Source organism: Rhineura floridana, chromosome 1 (genome assembly GCF_030035675.1).
Source record: "Rhineura floridana isolate rRhiFlo1 chromosome 1, rRhiFlo1.hap2, whole genome shotgun sequence".
Taxonomy (NCBI): domain Eukaryota; kingdom Metazoa; phylum Chordata; class Lepidosauria; order Squamata; family Rhineuridae; genus Rhineura; species Rhineura floridana.
Window position 1 is genome coordinate 238,846,029 of NC_084480.1, and position 14,877 is coordinate 238,860,905.

The 14,877-nt window shown below is 44.6% G+C and overlaps 1 protein-coding gene across 1 annotated transcript in view; it reads right to left on the reverse strand.

Annotated features, from left to right (window-relative positions):
* RALBP1 (ralA binding protein 1) overlaps positions 1-1,195 on the reverse strand; it is a 43,615-nt gene extending 42,420 nt beyond the window's left edge. The window contains exon 1 of the mRNA XM_061595458.1: positions 789-1,195. The gene's annotated coding sequence lies outside the window, so the exon portion shown is untranslated. The remainder of the gene's footprint in view (positions 1-788) is intronic.
* Positions 1,196-14,877: the final 13,682 nt, after the last annotated feature.

Sequence of the window (14,877 nt, forward strand, 5' to 3'; positions counted from 1 at the left end):
CCTGTCATAGTCCACAAAAGGGCACATTTACGGGTTAGAGATTTCACACTACAAGTCACTGTGAGCAGTAAGCAGAGACAGACACCAGGGAAGCTGCCCTATACTGAGTCAGACACTTGTTCCATATAGTTTATGCTTCTCTACACTGACTAGCAGCAGCTCGCCAACATTTCAGACAGGGCTTTCTCCCAGCCCTAACAAGAGGTGCCAGGGATTGAACCTGGGACCTTGTGCGTGCAAAGCAGATTACCAGGGAGCCATGGCCCTTCTGCAAAAGTGGGTGAGGGAATGGTGGCGAGTGGAAAATACTTTGACAACACATGTTTCTTCAGAAACAAAACGCCATTGTACCCAAAGGGTCTTATTCCCAGTTAAGTATGCATAGGATTGCAGCCTGAACCATTTAATGCAGATTATAAAACTTGGATCACGTGCACGTGACATACATCATTCCCCTCCCACCCGCAGCGTCTACCTGGCTGCTACCAATATACCACTAACCCAAAGGAGCAACTTTGAGGAATGGGAAGAAGAGACAGTCTAAGACCCAGTTGGGCTTCCGATTAAATTCACCCCAGTGCGCTAGAGGGCGCTGCGTGAGAGCGAGAGCGAAAGCGCATGCGCACCACAGAGTGCACCTCAGTTAATGCCCATCCCCATAGCGTCTGCTACTGACTGAGCAGCGGCCACGTTCTCACTTTTCTCCACTCGCCGGTAATGGAGCTGCGGTGGGAGAGAACCCGGGGTTGGGAAGCCTTCACGCGCGGGTGCGCGGCCTCAGCACTGACCTGAGGGGGGCTAGATGGGGAGCCGGTCGCTTGCAGGGTGGCTGTGCTGAGCTTGGCTCCTCTTCGGCCTTATTCGGGCCCCGCTTGGCGCCCCATCCCGCCGCCACCGCCTGTTTACAAGGTCGGGTGTAGGGAACAGAATGAGGTAGTTTCGAAGCGCATGCGCGAACGCCGGTCTCGCTCCTCTCCACACACCCCCGTCTGGTCTCGTCTCGTCTGTTTTTCCAGCCCTTTAGCTACCGAGGGCAGAGGCCGGAATTAGGCAGCGCACGCGCATAGCGCAAAGGAAGGGCCGTCATGGAAGCTGGAGGGGCGAGCTTCTCAGGAGGAGCGGAGAAGGGGTTGCGCCTGCGCATATGTTCTACCTTACATAACGGGTAGAAAGTCCGGCTGGAGTCTTCCTTGTCGTTTTCATTTTAATGCATTTTGGGAAATGCAGTCTTACGGAGCAGGGGAAGAAGGAATTTCGAGTCGGGTACGCATGCGCAAGGCGTAATGGCTGGCAGGTGTTGGCGGTGGCACGTGGGGGGGAGGGGCGGCATTCTTTTAAATAGGAGGTACGATGGCACCACAAAGCCACTGATGTATGGGGGGACCCATGGCTTTCTTTTTTTTAAAAAAAAATAGCTGTGTAAAAATCCTTTGAGAACTTCTGTGACCGCCAATGGTGCAGATCGCATGTACGCTTATTTAGCAGAATAAACCATAAGCTGAACTGTCTCATTGGGAACTATATAGCTGAGTAAAGGTGCATAATGACTGGGCTTGAAGTACACAAACCACACAAGGTCCAGGTAGTGTGAGAGCCAAGGTGCAGCTATCTTGAGGGAGGGAGTATAGCGGATGCTTGGTGGTGACTGTTAGGTGCAACTTCACACTTGAGGCTTCCTTAAAGTTTTTGTTTTTAAGCTCTTTTAAAAAAAATAAAACATCAGAATTGCCAGCTGAACCCATTCTGCCCACTGCAACCCATTTTACCTCTGTCACTTACATTTATTTATCACATTTTTATTTATTTTTTATTTTATTTAATTTATATACCGCCCTAAGCCCAAGGGCTTTCTTTTTTATCCTACTGTTCCTCCAGGGAAATTCCCCACCCCATTTTATGCTTGTGAGAGAGGCAGTGACTTGCCCAAAGTCTGCCAGTGAGTTTCATAACCTGTTGGAATTTCAACCATGGCCCTAGTACAACACTTTAACCACTATACCATGTTGACTTATCTTTTTTTTTTCCAAAAGAGCCCACTCACACCAGACCACTTTGCTCCACTTTTATTGGCCAGGGTGTTAGTGATGTACAGTAACAATGGTCCCTGGTGGTAATACCAGAATCCATATAATTGAATGCATTTTGTTTTTCTTGTGATGCAAAGCTTTCTCCTGGAAGAGCTGTGGAAGTTTTAATCCTGCTGTTCCTCATCGGTGTTCAAAGCAGCATTCATGGTAACATCTCCCACTCCATTTCATTCTCATAATATTCCTGTGAAAGTAGGTTAAACAGAAAGATGGTGGCTAACCCAAGGTCACCTAGCGAGCTTCAGCATCGTTGAGCTAGGATTTAAACTCAAGTCTCCCTGGCTGTAGTCCAACAATTTAACGACATTGGCTTTGCATACTCCCATTCCAGGTGGGTTTTGTTTGTTTTCCGTCACCTAACAAAACTTGATTGCTCTTCAGAGGTCTTGTATCTATTTACTATTTTGAGCTCTTTTCTAAGAAAGCATTTTGACTCGGATAGGAATAAAAGTGAGACGCACAATATATTTTGCTCATCTGTTAATCTTTCATGGACTACTTTATCATGTAGTTTGCTCAAAGTATCTGAGGAGATGCCTGTGGCAACCAGGGAGAGAGCCATTTTGGTGGTCGGCTCCTATGTATGGAATTCCCACCCTGAGGAAGTATACCTGGCACCAACATTAGCGACTTTCCATCACCACTGCCAGGCAAAGAAATTTCTGTCCTCCAAGGCATTTTAATGTGCTAGTTTTTTTACACTGTGCTACTGCAGGGTTTGGGGAGGGTGTTGTGTGTCATTTTATAGTATTTTATTTTTGTAAACTTACCATGAAAGCTCAACTGAAGGGCTGCATAGTGTGTAATATAAAATAAATTCAAAAGTTCTAATGAAGATTTGAAAGACGTTTTAAAAAATAGTTAAAGTTTCTAAATCAGTTGCTCTGAATTTTAGCAAAATTATGACTTGTAAATTGATTTAAAAATTACTATTCACTTGAATTGCAAGCTTTACAGAGCAATCATATGCATGTCTACTTGGAAGTAAGTCCAACTGTGTTCAATGGGGCTTACACCCTAATACATGTTTAGAAATGCAGCCTCAATAAACTAAAATAAATAGATTTTTGTTGCAATCCTATTCCATTTACCCGACTGAATTTAGTTGGATTTATTTCTGAGTAGACATGGTTAGGATTACACTGCCAGGGTTGCATCCGACTCAGTTATTTTGTCTCTGGGGTATTAGTTTTACATCACAAAATTAAAAAGAAAAATGGCCTTGCTTTCTAATAAAGAGCAATAGCTTTTATTTATAAATTGTAAATTACCTCACTCATCAATATATTTTTAGAAAGGTATCTATGTTGAGGTTTTCATAAAATTCTAATGTATTTAAGTGTGAATTGGGTAATAATTTGATCGGTTAAAATCCAGATGATCAACCAACTAAAGCTGTACTTCTGGGCACAGTTATTTGGGAATACATACACCCCATTGACACAACTGGAAATTACTTTGAAATAAACTTGAATAGGACTGCACTGCACATAGCTTTATTTGATGGACCACCCTATTGTTTACATTCTTCATGCCAAGAGTGATTCTGGGACGTTAAATCCCCCTGAAATACTAATGAATGCCCAAATGTTGGGTGTAAGCTATATTATTTTTAGACTTTTTTTTCGCTTCCTTTGTTCGTCTCTACTCTTCTTGACCTTGTTCTTTTTCTAAAAGGTGAATTTTTGAATAAGTTCAACTGCTGCTTGATTGGAATCAGTGGTGACTGGTTCCCATTGGCACTGGTAGGGCAGAAGGCAAGGAGACCAACAGTAGATGGACCCAGAACCAATGATAGGCAGAACCAATTAATTCTAATTCTGTCCCCATCATCTTCCTTGCTGAGATATACAAGGGCAATGCTGAGACTAAGGAGGAGGCAGTTGGCAGGCAACACCATCCCTGGACTGGTGGTGAGAAAGAAGGCAGGCAGAGGGGGATGGCTTTAGGCAGAGTAAGGTTGGGATAGTGGTGCCCCATTTGTTACAGTTGTTTTCAACCTTTACAGACCCAGGACCCACCTTTAGCCCAAACATGCATTTGGGGACCCACTTCTTAATTTTTTACCATGTATTTGTATGATGGCAGTGATGCTGTTGTGACCCACCTTAGATCAGGCTGCCACCAAATAGAGGGTCCTAACAGACCCACTTGTTGAAGACCATTGCTGTAATGAACCAGCTTCCATTGGTTTGAATCTTTTTCAGTTTTCCTAATAAGCATGAATATTTGGTTCATGCTTATTTGATTCATGAATATTTGGTTCAGGCACAAGTATAATCCTTCAAATTTGGGGCACTATAGTTATGTGGCACTTTGCCACCTGCTTTGTGTATTCACTTGAGACGCATCATCCTCCAATCCATGCAGAATTAGTTCTTCATGTCATTTCTGTGGTGATGTAGGAAGTCCACCACAGGATTTTGTATGTTTCTGCTCAGTAAAAATGACAAAAGGCATTGTTGTAAACACCCTCATTAGTGTTTATAAGCATCCTGACCTTTACTGCATATTATTATACAGCCACTAGAGTGGCTGTATACTATAGCCAGCGTGGATTTTTCACATTCCGCAATGTTAAATGGAAAATACACCCATTATGATGCTTCCCATAAGCTCATTTCAAAACAAAACCTTACAAAACGTATAGTCCTGAACTCAGAAACGCTTGCTTAACAACCCTCTAAATTTTCATGGCGATACACAAAACAGTCAGAGAGAATTGAGAGTTCAAAGTGTAAAAAGAGAGAAAAAATCCAGACCCCTTTTGGACTTTTTTCTGTCAGAGTTCTCATAATCTGTTGAAATGCATTAAAAATCAGCCATGTTCACAGAGTACTTGCAATCCTATTACAGACCTTGCCCCATATGCTGACCTTCATCTTCTGCAGTTTAAAAGTTAAAAAAAAATTCCTGGCTGATCTTTAATTAATTTAAGAAATTTTGCATTGAACTGAATGATAGTGTTGGGCATGCTCAGTAAGAATCAACTGTCAGTATTCTAAAAGCCAGACTTGTAGCTGCTTGGCTTGGCTAATCAGAGGGCAACACCCATGCCAGACCTTTATTTCACGTAAGACAGTCATGGCTTCCCCCAAAGAATTCTGGGAAGTGTAGTTTGTGAGGGGTGTTGAGATGAGACACATATTCCCGTGACAGAGCTCCAGTGGCCAGAGTGGTTTAACAGTCAGCCGCTCTGATTGAAGCTCTGTGAGAACAGGGCATCTCCTAGCAGCTCTCAGCACCTTTCACTAACTACATTCCCAGGATTCTTTGAGAGAAGCCATGAATGTCCAAAGGCCTAGTGTGGAAGTGTCCAGGGACAGCTATGGTTTAAATTTGGGTGGAAAGCTATGTTTGCCTCCTCTAGAATAAAAAGGTGGGGGAAATGCTGAAAGCAATGATACTGTTCACAATGTGTTCCTTTTGGAAAGGAAAGGGGCTTCCCCTCTGCCCAGTGCCCACCCACTCAATTTCCTCCCTCTCCTCCTACCCTCCTTGCCCCTCCCTCAGGTCAATGTTGAACTATGACCTGGGAGACCAGGGTTCAAATCCCCACACTGCCATGAAGCTTACTGGGTGACCTTGGGCCAGTCACTGCCTCTCAGCCTCAGAGGAAGGCAATGGTAAAACCACCACTGAATACCGTTTACCATGAAAATCCTATTCATAGGGTTGCCATAAGTCGGGATCAACTTGAAGGCAGTCCATTTCCATTTTCAGACATGATTGCACAGAAATAATTCCCACTGAACTCAAAAAGTATGCAAATGATCAAACCCACCCTCCCTTCTCCTCCCTCCTATCCCCTCCCTCTTGCCCCTTCCCTCTCCCTTCTTTCATCGCTTCCCCCTCCCTCCCCGTCCCCTTCCAATCCCCTCCTTCCCTTTCCTCTTCCCCATGGTCAGTTTTATCTATCTTAAGCATGATTGCACAGGATTAAATTCTATTGAACTCTTTAAGCATGCAAATGATCAAACCTGCCCTCCCCTCCCCCTTCCTTTGCTCCCCTCCAATCTGCTCCCTCCTCCTCTCCCATGGTCAGTTTTACCTATCCTAACCATGATTGCATAGGAGGAAATTCCATTGAACTCAATAAGCATGCAAATGATCAGACCTGCTTTTCCCCTCCTTCTGCTCTCCTCTCCCTTCCTCCTCTCCTCTGCCTTCCTCCTCCTCCCCTGCCCACTCCAGCCCTCCCTCAGTCCCCCCCAGTCAGTTTTACCTATCCTAAGCATGATTGCATAGGAGTAAATCCCACTGAACTCAATAAACATGCAAATGATCAAACCTGTCTTTCTCCCCCCTGCCTCCCCTCTGCCCTTCTTCCCCTCCCTCCTCCTCCTCCCTTCCCCATCCCTTGTGATCATTGTCACCTATCCTAAGCATGATTGCAGGGGAGTAAATCCTACTGAACTCAATAAGCATGCAAATGATCAATCCATTCTCAGCAAACATGCACAGGATCCCATTTCTTACCTCCCGGATTTAAAAGCAGAGAAATTCGCTAATAAGTAAAAAAAACCTTGCGGTTTAAGGATGTACCTATAGCCCACAGATATTTCTATAAAACTTTAAACAGCAGGGGCATTGGGCAGCTATACTGAATGCACCAGGGAAGCAGGAGACCTGCCCTCCTCTCTGAGATATTGTACCGCCCTACAAATTTGTCAAAATGCAAACACAATTTGGGTTGGTCTTTCACAGTCCAATCCACTTCCTGTGTAGCTTGGAAGAATTTGGTAATGTGCCTCTGAGCATATGGTGAGTGGTAGCAACACCTTCAATCAGCCCAAATAATAGAAAGCAGACATGTGCTGTGCCGATCTTGTTTTAGCAGGGAGGAAGCAACATTATTAAGACAGTTGATATAGTTCAGATGGTCACTTTAAATATGTCTGATTTACTTTGCAATTTTAGTGAAGTTTTTTTTATAGGAAGTCATTTCTTTTGTTTCTATTTCTGTGAATATGTGAAGTACCGCAACACTTGGCAAAATTTACACTAAAAAAACTCCAAACATAAATGTGGAATAATGGCACTGACTATTCTGCAGAATAGTCTCCAGTGGAAATCAGGAGTGTCTCAGTTTGCACAAGATGAAACAGTGGGAGGTGAAATATATTCTAGCAAAATTCTACGTGTGCTCTATGCTTTTAACTGACTGTGCCCACCTTGCCTTAATTGAAGTGGTTTAAACATAGCAGGCTGAAAACATGCAGGCTGAAAACATGCATCCTCTTTTTTCCAACATCTAGAGTCATTGCGTAAGTAGCAACATATTGTAATCAGTCTGATTTTACATCAAACTGCAATTTCAGATTCAACTGTTAATGCACCCAAAATAGAAATAGAACATAACCTTCTATTTGAAACACAAAAGGCTGTCTTCACCATCATATGACATTGACCAATAAAGAGACTTTGAAATTAATAAAAATAAATTTATCACAGATTTCTAGGATGAATAATGAGGGAAATAAAGTTTTCTAGGTTAGATTCTCTGTAGAAACATTAGTAGCACAGGAACAAAGCAAAGTAAGAAGAACACCAACAAACATACAAAAATATAATTCTCCATCTTTGGAGATGGTAGGTGTTGCCAGCACTCACCATATGCTCAGAGGCACATTACCAAATTCTTTCAAGCTACACAGAAAGTGGATTGGACTGAAAGACCAACCCAAATTGTATTTGCATTTTGCCAAATTTGTAGGGCGGTACAGTATCTCAGAGAGGAGGGCAGGTCTCCTGCTCCCCTGGTGCATTGGTGCCCAATTTCCCTGCTTTTTAAAGTTTAATAGAAATATCTGTGGGCTATATGTACGTTCTTAAACCACAAGGGTTTTTGCCTATTAGTGAATATAATCATTTAAGTCCTATCCCAATGCTGTGTTCCAAACATGTCTGCAATGTGATAATAATGTTAAATGATATCTTTAACATGTTTCTCGGAGATCAGCTATTTAGATCCACTCTTGGGTTGAACTCAAATGAAGCTGTTATTTAGGATCTTTAAAAAGGCAACAGCCTCTTTGGCGAACAAGTACACAATAAGGCATCTCTCATTTCTGATCTTAGCAAACAGGCAAGAGCATTCTAAGCTGCATGGGTTTCTGGTGAAATTTAGTATGCTGAGATCTGTCTCTTTCAGGTCCTCTGTAATCTGGATCTAGTTACTTGAGACATAATCTCCCTCCCTATTTCTGATTATTAGTAAGCTCATTTAACATTCATGTAGCCTCCTATTGCTACACTTGGGCTCCCAGCCAGCGAAAAGAAAGATTGAAAGTAAAAGGCAGGGTCGGCTCCAGGCAAGCCGGGGCCCTTGGGCATCAGCTTGCCCTGGGCCCCGGCGTGTGTGCGCATTTGCGTGCATGTGGCCCCCCCACCTACCTGTCTCCTGTCTTTTACTATTGCCATTAACCAAGATGGCGGCTGCGGTTTCCCTAAGGAATGAAGCCTCCGCCGTCATCTTTGTTGATGGCACACGTGTGCGCATCTCTGCCATCAACTAAGATGGCGGCAGGGGCTTCAGTACTTTAGGGAAACAGCGGCCACCATCTTCATTAAGGGCAATACTAAAAGCAGGAGACAGGTAAGTAGAGGGTGTGGGGGGCGCGGATTGCTGTGGATCGCGGAAGGGGAGCGGAGGGGCCACTGAGGGCCCCCGTTACCCTGTAGCACCAGGGGCCCTCAGGCCAGTGCCCCACCTGGCCACTGTTTAGAACCGGCCCTGAGTAAAAGGCATAATAGTTGGAGAGAATTACAATTTAATGGACCTGTTCACGTTGCACTCATATTTATAAGTATTTCAACCCTTTACCTCTTAGAATAGGGTGTGGTTCCAAAATCACAAAACCCATCAATGGGATTACCCTTGTTCAGGATTTTCCTTTGTTAATCTGATTATATGAAAACAACTTTTTGCCTCAGTATTACTAATAGATCACCAGCCTGGTAATCTTCCTACAAGAATTTTGGAGCTAGTAATGAGTTCTGAAACACTAATTGCGAGCCTAGTTGGGATACTGCATATCAACAAAATATAAACTATATATAGTTGTCAAGACAAGTAGGTAGATTCTCATAGGCATGTGCTGCTTGTTCCCCCAGTTTTTTACACGCATTTTCAGTCAAGATTCCACATAGAAAATATGTTTACAGTCTACACACAAAAGGTACAAACTTTTTATTAACTCCTTCGCATTTTAAAAAAAACAACAACCACCATAGGCTCCACATAGTTATCTTGAGATTAACACGTGAATATGTTTTTTTAATAATGTTTTTAACCCTTTTTAAAAGATGTTTTTAAAGCTTTTTTTAAAATGTTTTTAATGTTTTGTTTTAATGTATTTTAAGATCTGTTTTTATGATGTTTTAAAGTGTTTTTAGTGTTTCTGTTTGCCGCCCTGGGCTCCTGCTGGGAGGAAGGGTGGGATATAAATCAAATAATAAATAAAATAAAAATTATAGGTTGGTAAAAGCCTTTCAGACCTAAAATATCACCTTTCATCTGTCCCATTGTAGTTCCTCAGGTCAACCAATAATATTCTCTTTATTCTATGCTCTAGTGGCTTAAATCCAGATAATTGGGTATAGGATTGCAGCCCTAGGCAGTCATCACAGGTATTGGCATCAGAGGTATTAAGAACATAAGAGCCTGTTGGATCAGGACAACGGCCCATGTAGTCCAGCATCCTGTTTTCACAGTGGCCAACCACTTCCACATAGGAAACCCAAAAGCAGGACCCAAGTGCAAAGAGTACTCACCCCTCCTGTGGTTTCCAGCAACTGGTATTTGGAAGCATACTGCCTCCACCTTTGGAGGCAGAGCATAGACATAATGGCTAGTAGCCATTGATAACCTTTTCCTCCATGAATTTGTCTAATCCTCTTTTAAATTCATCCACGTTTGTGCCCATAAGTGCCTCTTGTGGGAGTGAATTCCATAGTTTAACTATGCACTGTGTGAAGTAGTTTTTTTTGTCTGTCCTGAATCTTCCAACATTCCGCTTCATTGGATATCCATGAGTTCTAGTGTTATGAGGGATAAAAACTTTTCTCTATCCATTTTTTCCATGCCAGGAATAATTTTATACACTTCTATAATGCATAGTCCCAAGGAGCCCAGTTGCCCCCCAGCTGGCAGTTGCAGACAAGGAAGGGGCTGGCTTGTGCAGCTGTGGCAAGCTGAGCAAGCCCTAGCCAGCTGGGGAGGACTAGCCTCAGAGGGAGACAATGGTAAGCCCCCTCTGAATACCACTTACCATGAAAACCCTATTCATAGGGTAGCCATAATAATAATAATAATAATAATAATAAATAATAAATAATAATAATAAATAATTTAATTTCTGTGTCGCCTATCTGGCCAATGGCCACTCTAGGCGACGTACAAAATCGTTAAAACACAATATGATAAAATGCAGTAATGCAGTATAAAAACAATATAAAAGCAATACAGCAGCAACAACAATATTAAAACAGGGCAGGAGGCATTACAATCATAGCAATTAACCCTCCCCGGAGATCCCGAAGGCCTGTTGAAAGAGCCAGGTCTTTAAGGCTTTTCGAAATACATTTAGGGAAGAGGTGTGCCGGAGATCTTGTGGGAGGGAGTTCCAGAGGGAGGGGGCCACCACTGAGAATGCCCTCTCTCTAGTACCCGCCAATCTAGCTGTTTTCGTCGGCGGGATTGAGAGAAGGCCCTGTGTGGCCGATCTTGTTGGGCGGCATAATTGGTGGCATTGAAGGCGCTCCGTAAGATAAACTGGGCTGAAACCGTATAGGGATTTAAAGGTTAATACCAACACCTTGAATTGGGCTCGGAAAACAACTGGAAGCCAGTGTAGATCGAACAACACTGGTGTGATGTGATCCCGGCGGCGACTATTCGTAAGTAGTCAAGCCGCCGCATTTTGTATAAGTTGTAATTTCCGGAACGTTTTCAAGGGTAACCCCACGTAGAGCACATTACAGTAATCCAAACGAGAGGTGACCAGGGTGTGTACCACCAGTGGGAGCTGATGATCAGGAAGGTAGGGTTGCAGCCTTCGTATGAGGTGTAGTTGATACCAAGCTGCCTGGCTCACTGCCGAAATCTGAGCCTCCATGGACAGCCTGGAATCAAGTACAACCCCAAGGCTGCGGACTTGGTCCTTCAGGGGTAGACTCACCCCATTGAACTTCAAGTCAACATCTCCCAGCCTTCCTTTGTCCCCCACGAGCAGCACCTCAGTCTTATCGGGGTTCAGCTTCAGCTTGTTCCTTCCCATCCATCCACTCACAGATTCCAGGCACTTGGACAAGGTCTCCACAGCCAACTCTGGCGAAGATTTAAACGAGAGATAGAGCTGAGTGTCATCTGCATATTGGTGACACTGCAGCCCAAATCTCCTAATGATTGTCCCCAGCGGCTTCATATAAATGTTAAATAGCATGGGAGAGAGGATAGAACCCTGTGGCACACCACAATTGAGAGGCCAAGGGTCTGAAACCTCCTCCCCCAATGCTACCTGTTGATACCTATCGGAGAGAAAGGAATGGAACCACTGTAATACAGTGCCTCCAATTCCCAATCCCTCCAGGCGACGTAAAAGGATACTGTGGTCAACAGTATCAAAAGCCGCTGAGAGATCGAGGAGGACAAGAAAGGTGAATTCTCCCCTATCTAATGCCCTCCTCAAATCATCTACCAGAGCGACCAAGGCTGTTTCAGTTCCGTGACCAGTCCTGAAACCCGATTGGTATGGATCCAAGTAATCCGTTTCATCCAAGTGTGCTGACAACTGGTTGGCCACCGCTCGCTCGATGACCTTGCCCAAAAATGGTAGGTTCGAAATTGGGCGGAAGTTATTGAAAACTTGGGGATCCAAGGAGGGCTTCTTCAGGATGGGCTTTACAATTGCCTCCTTGAAGGCTGATGGCATCACACGCTCTTTCAAGGATGCGTTTACCATCGCTTTGATCCCCTCGCCCAATTTCTCTCTGCAGCTCATAAGGAGCCACGAAGGGCAAGGATCAGTTAGGCAAGTGGTAGGCTTCACAGACAAAAGCATCTTGTCCACATCCTCAGAAGGGAGAAGCTGAAACCGATCCCAATCCACCGGCATGCAACTGGCCAACTCTGGTTCATCCACTGTATCCACGGCGCACGGGATCGAGCTCCGTAAGTGTTCGATTTTATCAGCAAAGTGCTTTGCTAATATGTCACAGGAGGCCTTTGACTGTTCCAAGGGCTCCTGAGCAACTGGACCGACCAGGCTTCGGACCACCTGGAACAGCCTCCTGGGACAGCACTCCGCAGATGCAATAGAGGCAGCAAAGAAAGTCTTCGTGGTAGGCAGCTACTGCTGCTCTAACCTGTGTCCGGACATCTTCGGAGCGGGATTTCCGCCACCAGTGTTCTAGTCGTCTCACCTCCTGTCTCAGACTACGCAACCACAGTGTATACCATGGTGCTAGCTGAGTTCTATTCAGGGGGAGAGGACGTTTCGGAGCCACCCGGTCTAATGCCCTGGTGATCCCCTCATTCCACTCCTTCACCAGGGTTTCGACCGGGCGACCTTCAGCAGGTTCCAATTCCCCTAGCGCAGTCAGGAATCCATCCAGATCCATCAGGCGCCTAGGGCGGACCATTCTAATAGGTCCTTCACCCCTGCGGAGGGGGCACGGCAACGAGAAGTCCACATTTACCAGGTAGTGATCTGACCATGACACGGGTGGAATAAACCACTCCTAACTTCAGACCACTTCCCTCCTCTCCCAGGACAAACACAAGGTCGAGAGCATGACCGGCTACATGGGTTGGCCCAATATTACTTGGGTGCAGTTCCCAGGAAGCCATGGTTTCCAGGAAATCCCGAGAGGCTCCTGTGAGAGTGGTCTCGGCATGCACGTTAAAGTCACCCAGCACTAACAATTCTGGGGACAATGCCCGTACAGCCGAGACCACCTCCAGCACCTCGGCCAGGGAGTCTGCTGTGCAGCAAGATCCCTAGACTGCCCTTCGGGCCTAATCTCCAGTACATACAATCAACAAATTGAGTCCTATGGAGAGGAGGTCTGGCAAAAACCAAGGACTCTCGATAGATGACTGCCACACCCCCTCCCCGCCTTCCCACCCTTGGCTGCTGTGCATAACGGAAACCTGGCGGACACATGGCCTCAAGAATGGGAGCAGAGGCTTCGTCCAGCCAAGTCTCCGTAATACATGCCAGGTCTGCCCGCCCATCCAAGATCATATCATGGATGAGCGAGGTTTTCTGAGCCACAGACCTGGCATTACATAACAGCAGTCGAAGGTCGGTAGGAACCTTGCGTCCCCCAATTTTCGTCTGGTTCTGAGCAGACCCGGAACATGGGATGGATATAATGCATCTGTCCCGCGTTCCCCTATTCCGGCATGGTCTGCCAGCAGCACCCCTCCAGCGCCTGCCGCCCAAACTTCCTATAACTTGGCCCCCCACCTCCCTCCCTGGCTTGCGCATGCAAGTTGGGATCGACCTGAAGGCAGTCATTCCATTTCATAATGTCACTGCTTACATTCTCTAAACTAAAAATCCCCAAATTCTGTAACCTTTTCTCATAGAGGGATTGCTCCATCCCCTTGATCATTTTGTTTGTCCTTTTCTGAACTTCTTCCAGCTCTACAATACCCTTTTTGAGGCAAGGCTACCAGAGTTGTACACATTTCAATGTGGTCACACCATAGATTTGTACAATGGCATTATGATATTGGCAGTTTTATTTTCAGTACCTTTCCTAATGATCCCTAGCATGGAATTTGCCTTTTCACAGCTGCAGTGCACTGGGTCATCATCTTCACTGAGCATAACTTTACACTTGTTTACACTGAATTTCATTTGCCATTTTACTCCCTGTTCACTCATTTTGGAGAGGTTCTTTTGGAGCTCTTGGCAATTCCTTTTGTTTTCACATCCCTGAACAATTTAGTATCGGTCAGTGTGCTAAAGCAATCTCCTTATCCTGCTTCAGCACACCTTTGACTCTCTAGTCATCCAAGGGTCCAACCGCCTCCCTAGACTGTATCCTGCTTTGAATGTATTTAAATAATTTTTTGTTGTTGGTTTTTATGTTTTTAGCAATGTGCTCCTCCAATTCTTTTTTAGCATCCCTTATTGTGTTCTTGCATTTCTTTGTGTTCCTTTTCATTGTCCTCATTCGGACAAGACTTCCATTTTTGGAAGGAATCCTTCTTGCCTCTAATAGCTTCTTTGACCCTGCTCGTTAACCACGCTGGCATCCTCTTGGCCCTGGTGGTACCTTTCCTGATCTGCAGTATACACTGTAGGTGAGCTTCTAATGTTGTGTTTTTAAGCAACTCCCAATCATTTTGGAGTGATTTGACTTTGCCTTTCAACTTTCTTTTTACCAATACCCTCATATTTGGAAAGTTTCCTCTTTTGAAGTCAAATGTGACCATGTTGAATTTTCTTGACAATTGACCATTTACATCTATGTTTAATTTAATAGCACTGTGGTCACTGCTTCCAGGCAGTTCAACAACACTTACATCTCGCACCAGGTCCTGGGTGCCACTTAAGATTAAGTCCAGAGTTGCCGTCCTTCTGGTTGGCTCTGTGACTAACTGTTCTACGGCACCCTCGTTTAGGGTATCAAGAAATTTTACCTCTTTGTCATGACTGGAACACATATGTAACCAATCTATGTCAGGGTAGTTGAAGTCACCCATTACTACAACATTTCCTAGTTTGGATGCTTCCTTGATTTCATTTTTCATCTCAAGATCTCCCTCAGCATT